The following is a 13,661-nucleotide window of genomic DNA, read 5'->3' on the forward strand; positions in this document are numbered from 1 at the left end:
AAGAGGCACTATAGTCTGGTTCACATGTATTCGATTTAGCTCTTTTTGGTGACATTTTTCAGCCCTGTCCAAAAATTACGACCATTCGATTCGTATTTTTGCTTAGAAAGTTTAAGGAAAGGTCCGAAAACGCGCCGATAAAAATTACAAAAGTTATATATTACTGTCAAGATGGCGGCAAGTGACAACGAGTCGCCGGAAACCTCTAATGAAAATGCCTTTGAAGAACAAATTGAAATGAAATGCTGCTCAAAAGATGTTGCAGTTTTTGTGTGTATATACTGCAAAAGTGTTTTTCATAAAAGTTGCGCGAAAAGATTAGTGAATCTAAAAATTATCAGTGATACTGAAGTGAAGTGCTGTGAACGTGAAGTCAGCTCCTCCAAAGCAATCGAGGAATTAGAAAAACAAAAGATAATTATCGAAAACCAATATCTCAAACAACTACTACATGAAGTACAAGAAAAAATAATATCCTGATGGTAAATAATAGTTTATTGTTAGACAACTTAAAGTATCTTGAAGAGGAATTGGCTGGGACAAAAAAAGAAACCCAACCAACAAAAAAAGAAACCCAACCAACAAAAAACTGTAAAAACTGTAAACATGAACAAAAACACAAGTTCGCTTTCCCAAATGTTGAAAAGCGAAGATACAATAGAAGATACAATGGAACTTGTACGTGACAAACAAATTGTAAATAATGGAAATATTAACAAACAACCTGCATCCCACCCAAGCAAAGAGAAAAATAAAAAATATGAAGAGAAAAGTGCTAAAACAATCATCGAAAATGAAGAAAACGACGGCTTCCAATACCAAAAACTAAGGAAAGGAAAGAGAAGATTAGGAACGGCTGAAGTTTCAGGAGAGTAATTGGAAAATGGATTTGCGGGAGCAGATCGCAAGGTTTGGCTATATATCTACAGGGTCAAGACGCATGTTACAGCAGATATGATAAAGAGCTTCATCAAGGAAAAGGATACATTTGAAAACGAAAATGTTGGAGTTCAAGAATTACCCTCAGACCCTGGCAGGCTCAAAAGGTTTGTTGTCACAGCACCACCAGATCACAAAGACGAAATGTACAATCCCAATTTTTGGCCTAGGAATAAAAAGATTTGATTTTCAAAAACATGGGGACTTCCTGAAGTCCACAAAATTTTTTTTCTAACTTCTTCAAGTGTCAGTCCAAACGATTTAGAAATTGAAAAGGCCTCAACAAAATTACTGCACCTGAACTTACAGAGTCTAAAAAACAAAGTTATACAACACAAGTACTCTTAGATGAAATCAACCCAAAGATATTCTGTGTCACTGAACATTGGTGTCTGCTTGAAAAAATACAGTATATAAGCTTAGACCCTCTAAAACTAGTATCCTTCTCTGCACAGCAATATACGCATCAGCTGATTTAAAAATAAGCTTGTTGAAAGTACCTATACTCCCAATAGAAAAACATTTTGAGTTCTCTTGTTGCAAAGTAATATTGAATAATTTTAAATGTCATCTAGTCTGTATATATAGATCTCCATTAGGAGATATTAACTGTTTTTTAGATAGTTTGACTCAACTGTTAGAATATGTAGTAAGACACTCCCGATACACCATAATGTGTGGAGATTTTAACGTAAACTTTCAAAAACAAGAGAATGATTCATTATCAGTTGTGAAGCTTCTCTCCCAGTACAATATGATCCCCAGAGTAAACTCGGTAACTAGAATAAATAAAGAGACATCATTACTTATTGATAATATCTTCACAAATATACCAGTTGAAGAATCCGATTGTTCAGTTTATAAATCTACTGTATCTGATCACTTCAATCAAATATTCAAAATAAAACACCACATTGAAATAAACAATAAACCAACCTATTGTAAAAAACGTTTCTTTCATGATGCAAATGTATCGAGACTCATCGCAGCACTGTCCACTGAAACATGGGAAGATGTTTACAAAGCAAACAAAACAAATAGCAAATACAACAATTTCTACCAAATATTCTTTCATCATTTTGATCTTGCTTTTCCCTTAACCACTTGTAAGGCTGTCACAAAGAAGGGGTCAATGGGTCAACTCTGAAATAAAACAATAGTCAGCATATGTCCGTGATCTCTACAATCTCTATATTGAAACTCGATGTCAAATGGTATATGTCAAATAAAAACAAGCGAAAGGAGCCTATGGGAAATATCTTTCACAATACAAAAAATCCATAAATGATAGTCACATGTCAAATTCAAAAAATAAATCAAAAACAATGTGGAATATTTTTCAAAACATAAAAGATGCTAAAATGCCAAATAAAAGCCCAGTCAAAATCAAAACAGTAAAAAATGAAATCGTATCTGATTCCCAAGACGTAGCTACAAAGTTTAACAATCATTTCACACTCACAACATGCAATGAGACCTCAAGAGGGACAAAGGTAATTCACTGTAACGAAACTATCTTTTTAGAACCACCTACAAATATCGAGGTATTTAATATTCTAAATGAAATTTAACCAAAATATGCTAGTGGATTCGATTCCATTCCTCCTTTCATCCTGAAAAAGGTAAATGGCTTCATATGTGAACCGTTAGTCGATATTATAAATGATGGTTTAGTGTCTGGCATATACCCTGATGCACTGAAAATAGCACGGGTGATACCCATTCACAAAAAAGGGCTAACAACCGATTTAAACAACTATAGACTATAGTCTATAGTTGTTTAAATCGACTATAGACAACAGTATAGACAATAACTATAGACTATAGTCTATAGTTGTTGTCTATACTACCATCACCATCGAAGGTTTTTGAAAGAGTAATTTACAAGCGACTCGTTACTTTTTTAAATCAGAATAAGATACTTGCTCCACAACAGTATGGTTTCAGACAAGGACTGTCAACCAAACTTACAATCTATAATACTGTAACAGAAATTATGAAAAATGTTGAGTTACATAAATGTTTTGGTGGCTTGAACTTTGACCTTTCAGAGGCCTTCGATATGGTGAATCACAGGATTCTACTAAATAAACTAGAAGGATATGGTATTAGAGGCAAAGCACATGATCTCATCACCTCTTACTTATCCGGGAGATCACAAATAGTGGACGTTTCTCAAAATAATTCGTCGGCTTTTTCCACTAAAAACCCCATTACACAAGGAGTACCACAGGGGTCTATACTGGGCCCAATTCTTTTCCTAGTATATGCAAATGATCTCTCAAATTCACTCGACCCTCTCCAGACAATTATCCCAAGCAGCTCAGAAAATGATTGATTGGTGCAAGGAAATTGACCTAAAATTGAATACAGGAAAAACAGGGCTCATAACATTCAGCAAATCCCAAAATAGGCTAGAATCGATATATGCCAAATTGCTTAACAAATATATTCCTGAAATAAGTGATATTAAATTCTTAGGGGTCACAGTGGAAAATAATCTTACATGGGACATCCATCTAAACAAACTTAACTCTAGACTGGGTACTACAGCAGGTTTAATTCGTGCACTAAGAGATCAAGTATCATTAGATAGTCTGAAGATATACTAGATATACTATTATGCGCATATTCAATCTATTATTCAATACGGAATTATTATCTGGGGATCATCCACACAGTCATATAAAATCTTCAAAACTCAAAAAAGGATAATTCGCTGTATGTTAAAACTACCTCATAGATCAACATGTAGACCACACTTCAAGATGTTAGGCATATTAACAGTTCTTTCAATCTATTTTCTGCAATTAGTCAAGTTTGTCAAAAAACATTATAGTATCTTCATGAGAAACTGTGATCTGTACTCAAACCAAATGACTATAAATACCAGACACAAGAATGAACTAAGCATACCGAGACATAATTCATCATTTTTTGAAAAAGGACCGCATAACAAAGCCATAAAAGCTTATCAATCTCTCCCAAGAGAAATTAGAAATACAGAAAACCACAACAAATTCAGACTCTCAGTCATTGATTATTTAAAAACCAAAGTTTATTATAGTTTCGACAGTTGGTGATGGGTCTCTATGCGATTGCACCATAACTGAGCACTGCGCAAAATTCTTTTGAAAGTCCTTCTTAAATTATCCAACATGTAATGTTGACCATTGTAGATTTATATGGCAATAAAGGATATTAATATTATTATTATTATTATATAAACAATTGAGTGAAAAAAATAGGGCTTTAGTTTTTTCTTAATATCTCGGAAAATGTTCAAAATATTGGAAATTTGAAAAAAGATTTGGAAAGATCAATGAATTTGCGTAAAAAAGTCCTGACTTCCGAAACTGTATCTCGATTATTTATAATTTCTACACAGCCCTGAAAATAGAGCCAAAGTACCCGCCTTTGGCCCGTCTGGCTTCCGCGCGCCTTTCGTCACTCTGACATAAAAACAAAAAAAAATTATTTAAACATATTGAATGTAAATATTAACGAATGAAAAAATTCATGTGACCCAACAGGTCACATCAATAAATAATAATCCGCAGTCAAAAAAAATTTATTCCAATTTCAACGTTAATTAGAAATTTGTTAATTAAAAGTTAATATAAAAATCCCTATAATTTTCAAACTAAAACCCTGGCATTTTTTTCGTTAATAGGCAAAAAAAAAAGATTACCGTTGCCAAAATTAAAAAATTGTTATTTTTTATTAACAATTGAAAATTATAATTTTATAAAAAATACATCACAAAATTTTTTTTAATTCTTCATTGTTTCAATGTCTCATGGCTAAAAACTGATTACCATTTTTTTTTTACAGATTTGTTAATAAATTTATTATAAACAAATTGTTTAAAAGCAATTCGAAATTTTTTTTTGCATTATGTTAATTGAAGAAAACATGATTTATAGAAAAAAAATGGTTTCTTAAAAAAATTTCTTTGTTGCTAAAAAATGCGTTTGTTAATTAACAATCGTTTTTTGCAACTAAATATCAAAATTGAGGAACCGTTTTTTTTTAATCATCAATTATATTGTTCTTTAAGGTTTTGAAAAAACTTTTTTTTTATTCTTTTTTTAATTGTTTATTTAAAAAAAATGGTTATGAACAAATAATTTTTTTTCAACACTTTGTTCTATAATAAAAGTAACTATGTGTTTTTTTTTATTCATTCTATTTTTTATAAAACTTTTAATATTGTGATACCTTGATACTTGTCTTTTTCATTCGCTCCTTCGCTTCTATAATTATAATAACTTACGTCAAGATATCGAAGTAGCTGGAGAGCGAATTATGCTGGCCTTGAACGGTCAATTCGATACTAATTCAACATCAGGCCAGCGTCGTGTTTCTCGATTTTTAAGTATGATTGCGAAATCAAAGACTGCGATCAACTCAGCAACTTTACCTCCAACAACAATAGCAACACATTTTGGTTTTGGATTTCTACTTCTACATTTTTATACAAAAAATTGAAATCTTTGAAAGAAAGAAAGAAAGCAATCAATTTCAAAATGAACTCTCTACAAAGATACGTAGGTAGTTCATGGTGGGAAGTAACTTTGAGACACAAATTGGAATAAAAAGCCCTCTGGAAACAACTACTTTCAAATAGACATTGAACTGCACGAAAGAAAATATGCTTTCAAAATAACTACTCTTTCTTCTATGAACATTTAATTATACAAAAATACTTTTTCTATTCACTATGCACCCCAAACATTGGTTATGGAATTGAATCAGATATCATTCCGAGGATTACTGCACAATATGATAAATGAAAGAGGTCGAATTTCATTTACATATTGTGCAGAAATGAAGAAATGGGTAACGCTAACATATTCTGGAAAAAGAACAGAAATAATCGCAGGTTTCTTCAGAAAAAACAATGTGGAAGTAGCATTCAGACCACATGCCAGGTTATCTCATTTCCTTTTCAATGCCAAAGATAAGGTTGACAAGTTGGAAAAATCTGGAGTTTATAAGCTTAAGTGTCCGGAGTATAATAGTGTTTATGTGGGACAATGCGGCCAAAATTTCCAAAAACTGTAAGCTGAAAATGAAAGGTCCTTCAGACTAGGAAAAAATTATTCGACGTTTTCAAACCATTCATTGGCATGCAACCACAAGTTTCCGAATCTAAAAGATACGGAAATTCTGCACTATGCAAGGAAGGGTTGCAAACTCAATTATTTAGAATCCTTGGAAATTCACAAGCATAAACATTGCGGGTGCAACCTGTTAAATGATCAAATCGATTTAATTTACTCTCCGGTTTTTAAATTAGCACATCCGCATTGTGAACTGTAAATTCAGGTACTCAATCAAGTCAAGTACCTCTATTTCTATTAGTACCTGCAGGGATGGTATATATTGGCGAATGTAATGAATCATTGTTAGTTTATTATACACGTTTGAGAATGTCCATATAGGAAGAAACTGCAGTAACGTTAGTTACAAATAAAAGTGGTAAAAACATGGAAATTTTCATTTCTCTTTTCATCATGATCTCCTGCCACGTAGTAACGGCTACATCCATCAATTTATTCATCCTCCATCCTAGTACTACTGGTAAAATCTCAATGGAAGAATGGAATGGGGAAGAACCGTATGTGTTGTTGGATTTCGAATGGTTTCTGAGATGTAGTTTCATCTAGTATTGAATAAAGAAATGATATATTTCAATGACTTATTACTCAACTTCCCTACCTTTCAAAATCGTTGGGGGTCGCCACTTCCGCCCAGAGGGTTGAATATTTTTCAATAGTCTTTGAGTGCAAACTGGTTCTTATGAATAAACTTAACATGTTTTTGAATTCTTAAGATATACTTTGGAGGCAGATATTTATATTTTGTGCAAAAAAAACCTTGAATACCCATTCTACAGTAAAAATCACAGTTAGAATCACTCAGAATTCTGTCAATGATCGTATGTGGTATAAAGAATTGAGAAATTTTATCTTGTCAATAGTTAAAATTAAAGGAATACCTTATACCAAGTCTGTCTGTTTTAAAAAATACCACGCAAAACCTGAAATGCTCTCTCTCTAACCTCAATATTCGTCCAAAAAAAAACTAAATTCATTACCCAATCACCTCTGGAATCCCGATGAAATAAACAACTATTTTGCTCAATTCATACAAAATGTTCCTAATAATTTCAATGAAAAAATTGAAATTTATAGCAGTTATTTATTCTATCAACTACCAAAGAAGATGTGGATGAAATTTCGAATGGTATTAAAAGCCAAGCTTCAGGGGTGGATAATATTTTATTAAGAATGTTGGAAACCGTTTATAGATAAATATATTACACATATCATCAAATTGAAAGGGTATATATTCAGAGAAGATTAATTTTTGGGAAAGAAGGTAAGTGAACTTTCACTTCTTTCATCAATTATATTGTGTAGGAATCCTGTGAATGATATCTGGTTCGATTCTATGACGAATGTTTGGAATACAAACTGAGTAGAGAAAAGTGTTTTTTTATAATTCAGTGTTCAAATCAAAGTAATCGTTTCAAAAGTATTTTCCTTTTGTGTATTTCAATATTTATATGAAAAAAAGCTGTTTCGAGAGGGCTTTTTCTTCCAGTTTGTGACTGAGAGTTACTTCTTTGCATGATCTCCACATCTTTTATAAAATAATTTTTTTAAATTGATTGCTTCCTTCCTTTCTTGCTTTCTTGGGAAGATTCCCTTAGAAAGCCAAAACAACAACTGTTGTTTTGGAAGTTCATATTTTCCAGACTTGTGGAAAATTCACCTTGGGAAACCTATTCCCAAAAAGAATCATTCAGCTACTTATTCTGATCTCAAAATTATCAATATACTCCCAACCATGAGTAAAAGGGTTATTCATTCACAAATCAATAAATAATTCAGTAGCAATAATCTGTTATAACCATCGCAATGTGGTTTTAAGTAGGGCTAAAGTACAGATACAGCTCTTGTTAGTGTTGTATGAGATATTGAATAATACTGGAGTTTTTTCCCAACACCAAACCGTCATTTTAACACCTCGACACGTGTTCCGATATCCATGTCAACAGCTTCAAGAGTAATATCAAAGTTCGATCTTCCTTTTGATCACTTGGTGATCGAGACACATGTCGAGGTGTTAAAATAACGATATGGTATTGGGAAAAACTCCAGTAATATTCATTACTACACCAAAGGTTCCCAACAGTGCATCACAAGTACATAAGATATTGTTGATTGACTTGATAAGGTAATGATCAGTACTCTGGTTTCACCAAATTTTTCGAAAAGATTCAATACCATTCAATCATGAGCTGATTTACATGACACTCGTAAATTTTGGTTTTGATAGTGGTGTCTCTCATCTGGTCTTATTAACTATTCCATATCTCTTGATATTTTATCTGGACCTTTATTGTTAATTTCTTATACTATTGACATTATCTCATTCATGAAAAACTGTAAAATACATTATTTTGGTTTTTTTGTTCACAAATTGATTACTCTTACAAAAACTAATTCTGCGTGAAGGTATCCCTTCAATAAATATCAGATATGAAAACAAATTGACTATGCTACGACATTGCACCAAACAATTTCAGAGATACATTTTTTTTCGGTGCTGTGAAAGTCTACAATTCATTGCCTAAGCAATTGAAGGTATTCACTATCAGGAAATTCAGATACAAACAAAAAAATTATATCTATTTCAGTCAGTAAGCTCAATTTTTGCTCATTGGACAAATCAATAATAAATGAAGCAACAGATCAATTCAATTATCAACTCTTCAGCGAATAATCACTAATTGATATTTTCATTCGTTTTTCTCTTGTCATCACCATCAACATCAATTGTTCTGTTTTTTTCTATATGTTTGCGTTTATTATGGGGTGATGATCGTTGGTTGAGTTTGAGTAGCTCTGAGCTAGACTTCGCCAATAAGTAAGCGAATCTCCTGTTACTTTTATTTCTCGTTTCTCTTTCTATTTTTTCTGTATTTTCAGTAAAAGATTCATTATTATTCTCATTATCATTATTGTGATAAAAGTTATGTTGGTGAAACTTCGAGACCATTATAAGTGCGTGAAAATGAACATTGACATTACATCAGAATTAGACAATTAACAGAATGAAAATGTCAGAACACATTTTGAAATCAGACCTTGAACATCGAGTTGAATGGAACAAAACGAGAATGAATGCAATCACTTGGTGGTCGAAACACGTGTCGAGGTGTAAAAATAACGATTTGGTGTTAGAAAAAAACTCCAGTAATATTAATTACCACTGGTTGATTTTATTTATACGACCGGTTTCGGGTTAAACCCCATTATCAAATGTAAAACTGTTTTACCGATCGTAAAAATGAAATCAACTAGTGGTAATTAGACATTTATTTAAAGTGATCATGAATCACCACAAAATAAACAAGTCATCAATCACACAAACTATCTGAGGCTGAAATTCATTGAATTCAGCTGCCCATTTATAATAATCTCTTTTATATTTTCCTTCGGAGTAGGAGACGATAAATTACGATAATCTGCGGGCATATTATTACAGAGCCCGAAAGCACGGTCTAGTAGAGTCTTGATGATTCCTCTCTTAGTTTTCGATATACATATGTTTTCCATTAAGTATCGGTCATCTTCACCAATACGTCTAAGAATGGCAATTCGTTGAGGACTTCCTTCTCCATTGTGAAATTGATGAAAGGACGTACGTTGTTGATGTGCTTCAGGGAGGTGTCTAGTTCTGCATTCCCACGGTTCCATATTACGTGGTCGACATCTTCATAATAATGAAAAGAATTTGAGGTACTTAATTAAAGAAGAATTAATGCTGGTTTGCTTGAACCACTTCATAAATTAGCCATTATTTCTTGTAAAAAGTAAAGGCTAAGAAATGGTTATTGTGGGTTATCCCTAAGAGATATACATATATCACCGCAGACTTTTTGGTAAAGCTTTTTAAGAGGTCTTAAGTTGAAATCATCCACAAGGAGGAAGACTGGTTCAGGTGAAAATTCAAAGAAGCCGCATATATGTTGTCCAACAACGCATTCAGCCAAGCTAGCGTTGAGATACGCAACATACGATAACCTATAATCAAGCGGAACACGACCAACTCCCGACAAACGGTCAGCTCCCTCTAAGACCAATGAAGCGGAGAGAGGGAAGAGAGGATAGGTGAAAGCACTCGAATGACCTATAAATAATCAGATCCCGGAGGAATAAGTCCAGTCATCACCCGAAGATGATTGTGGATACTAACAATCGAAACGTCGTGATGTAACTTGGCTTGGAATCTTTCAATTTTCATTTATTGTTCAAAATTTTCAATTTTCAACTCGTGTTCAATTATTCAATTTTTAATTGTTGCTTGTGTTTTCATTCATTGTAATTTCAGTTCTCTTTGTTCAATATAATTTTTATTCTACAGCTAATTTTTTATAGATTCTTTCAGGAATGTCAAATCAATGTATATCATACTAAACAATTGAAGTCCGAACTAATGAAATACTGTACTGCATTATTTTGATCTATCCCGTAGGGTTCAGCCAGCGTTTGCAATACAAAAAATATGTTAATTTACGATGTCACACTAGAAATATATCTACTGTATTAAACGTATTATCCCTACTAATATTATAAATGCGAATTTGAGTTTGTTTGTTACGATTTCACGGGAAAACACTCAACCGATCATCATTAAATTTTGTACACATGTTCTTGGAGGTATTATAAGTAAAATAGGATTCTTTGTATTAAAAAAAATATTTTTATGTAAGATAAAAAAATTGTTTATGTTATGTTAGTTTAGGTTAAGTTAGATAATAATTGATAGTCCCAGCCAAGCATTAAAATATATTTCTCGTATTGATTAATTTCTATTGTACTGACATTTATTTAATGGCATAAATGCCAGCGAAGCTGCGGGTAAAAGCTAGTATGAATATAAATCATTCCTTTGAATCGCTCTATCTTAAAAAAGCCGTATTGAAATCCATTAGCTAGTTTCAAAGATCTTAGCAAACATAGAGACAGACAGCGGGTAAGACTTTGTTTTATACTATGTAGTGATAACGTACTGAGAAAAGATGCCTCGATGAAAGAAAAATGATCGACAGGAATAGCAAATCTATCATTTATGTTCCTCAGTAATCTGTTGAGAATGCCCTTCCTATTTCTGAGGTAAAGTACTTGGCTAGTCTAATAGCCAAGATCTTGTTGACACAACTACCGTGGTGAACAAAACGCGTTTTATCCAATTTCTTGCACGCTCTTCATGTGATAAACTATGTCAGCATAGTTGGTATGCCAGAGAACGATAGAGTTGCAAATCATTATTTCAGTGGTAGTGTCCAGATCACGTTTGAGAGAGAAGGAAAAGAAAAAGAAGATGCGAAATATTGATAAAAATCCTTGTGACACTGGAAGTTTCAAAATAATTTTACGAACATAAATACACCTAGGTATATATCTTTGAAATTACACGCGATTCCTAGATATTTTGATAGATTCCCGAAGTTTTTTGAGTACTTTCTGGATTTTTCCGGCAATGGAAAAAAAGGAACCTCACGAAAAATCGTTTCTCTTTCGAGTAGAAATCGATCAAAGAATATACATTAACATCGAATTTCAGTGTTGTAAACAGCTTTCTTCAAAAGCTTTCGATAAAATTCCTTCAATAATTGAAAGTTTTTTGGAAGCAGAATAATCTATAGAGTTAATCAAGCACATGCAGACTTAAAATATAATATCATCAGAAATGTTATTTGATAAGAAAAAAATAGATGTTAAATTTGTTGAAACCAAGAAACAACTACGTCATGTATCAGTGAAGGTTCATCTACAATACATTGTTTACGTCTGATACATGTCAATTTTGGAAATATTTAATTACAAGGTAGTTTTGATATTCAAAGTGGGTGCCAGAGAAAAAAACTTTTCTCAAAAATCCACAAACACGTCTACTTTCTGTTTGACGACAAGTTTCGCTTCATTAGGACTTTCTACTTCCTGAGTATCGCTTCTTTGCTTTTGAAACATAAGACCATTCTTTTAACAATAACAACAATATAATTGAGGTTTTTGGTGATCCAATAGCCAATAAGACAATTGATGTATGAAATTGACAGGAAAAATATACAATATCTGTTACAAATTGATTTTGCGACATTGTCGAAACGAACTAGGCAGCCATGATTATGATTCAATAGTAAACCGAAACATGTAGATGACATAATAAGGAAGAAAAAGTTTAGGTTAAGAATGAACGAAATCTCGACTTTCAAAAAAGAAAAAATCAAGATAAATATATCTGTTTCATACCACCAATATACGAAGAACTGGGAAGATTTTCAAGGACCTAGGTATGAAGGTGGTATTTAAAACAAGTCATACACTACAGAGCCGTTTAGGAGTCCAAAAGACAAAGTCGACAATTCGAAAAAGTCTGAAATTTACGAAATTAAATGTAAGGACTGCGATGCAAAATATTATGGACAGACAAAAATATTTATTAAATAAGTTATAAAAAACACTCAGCACACTTAAAATATGGAAGACCTGAAAAATCGGCAGTCCTCCATCATATTCTGCAATAAAACCATTCCATAGACTTCAGTTCATTAAGTTAACAACAACGAGCATCTAGATGCCTATGAGGGTGTAGAAATAAGTAATCATAATAATATTATGAATAACGATGTTGGGCCAATACCTAATAGTACACTATATAGCTTGTTAAAATAATATTTTAATTATTAGATTTACCCGAATATTACATCAGGACACATTGTAAAATGAATTCAAGACTAGTAGATAAGACAATAATGTGAAATTAATTTAAGTCACTTAAGACGCAGGTATCTAGAAAAGGTATCTATGGTATAAATAAGGATAACTTTGTAAGTATGATTAGTTTCATCTTTCTCTTGGAGATGATCACTTGGTGATCCAAACACGTATCGAGGTATTAAAATAACGTTTTGGTGTTGAGAAAAAAACTTAAGTAATATTCGAAACATCGGGTTGAATTGAAACAGGTTTAGCAGATGTCTGACCAGGTCGCCACCAGTTTCGGTTTTTTCAACAATACTTTTTCAAAAAATACAAATGTGAAATCGGTTTCAAATAAAAACCTGATGAATTTTTTTAGAGCTTATTGTAGTTTTCTCCAACCAGCGAGTTTATCGAGAGATTCAAATAGGTATAGTCTGTCTTGTGAATTGTGGTCAAGTGTTTATGAATTATTTTATAACCTTTCTAGTTTGTGATCAAGAGGTACTCTGGTAAGGGTGCAAATGAACTCCATTGTATCAGTTATGTACGTGAAAATCTAGTTGCCGAGCTATTAACTAACGACAGCAGACAACCTTCTAGGAATTGTTGGCGAATCGGTTACAAAATTTTGCAAAATCAAATCGGTTCAGAATACAGAGAAGTGAGATGAATATTCAATTAAATTGCACTATTGGGGTGAATTTTAGTGGAAATTAAGCTCAATGCAAGGAAGAAAATTGCTCGACTTCAAAAGCGCAACAGTCGGCTGGTAAGGTTATGGTATCCGTGTTTTTTGAAATGCGCATATTAAAATATCCATAGACCATCTTGAGAAGAGAAAAATCATCAACAGCTACTATTCCATAGCGTAATTGGGGCGTTTGAAGGACGAAATTGCGAAAAAATGTTCTCATCAGAAGAAAATGAAAGTGTTTT

This window comes from Leptinotarsa decemlineata, unplaced genomic scaffold, assembly GCF_025532065.1.
Source record: "Leptinotarsa decemlineata unplaced genomic scaffold, Ldec_3_MD MMD2_tig00003736_RagTag_RagTag, whole genome shotgun sequence".
Lineage (NCBI taxonomy): Eukaryota > Metazoa > Arthropoda > Insecta > Coleoptera > Chrysomelidae > Leptinotarsa > Leptinotarsa decemlineata.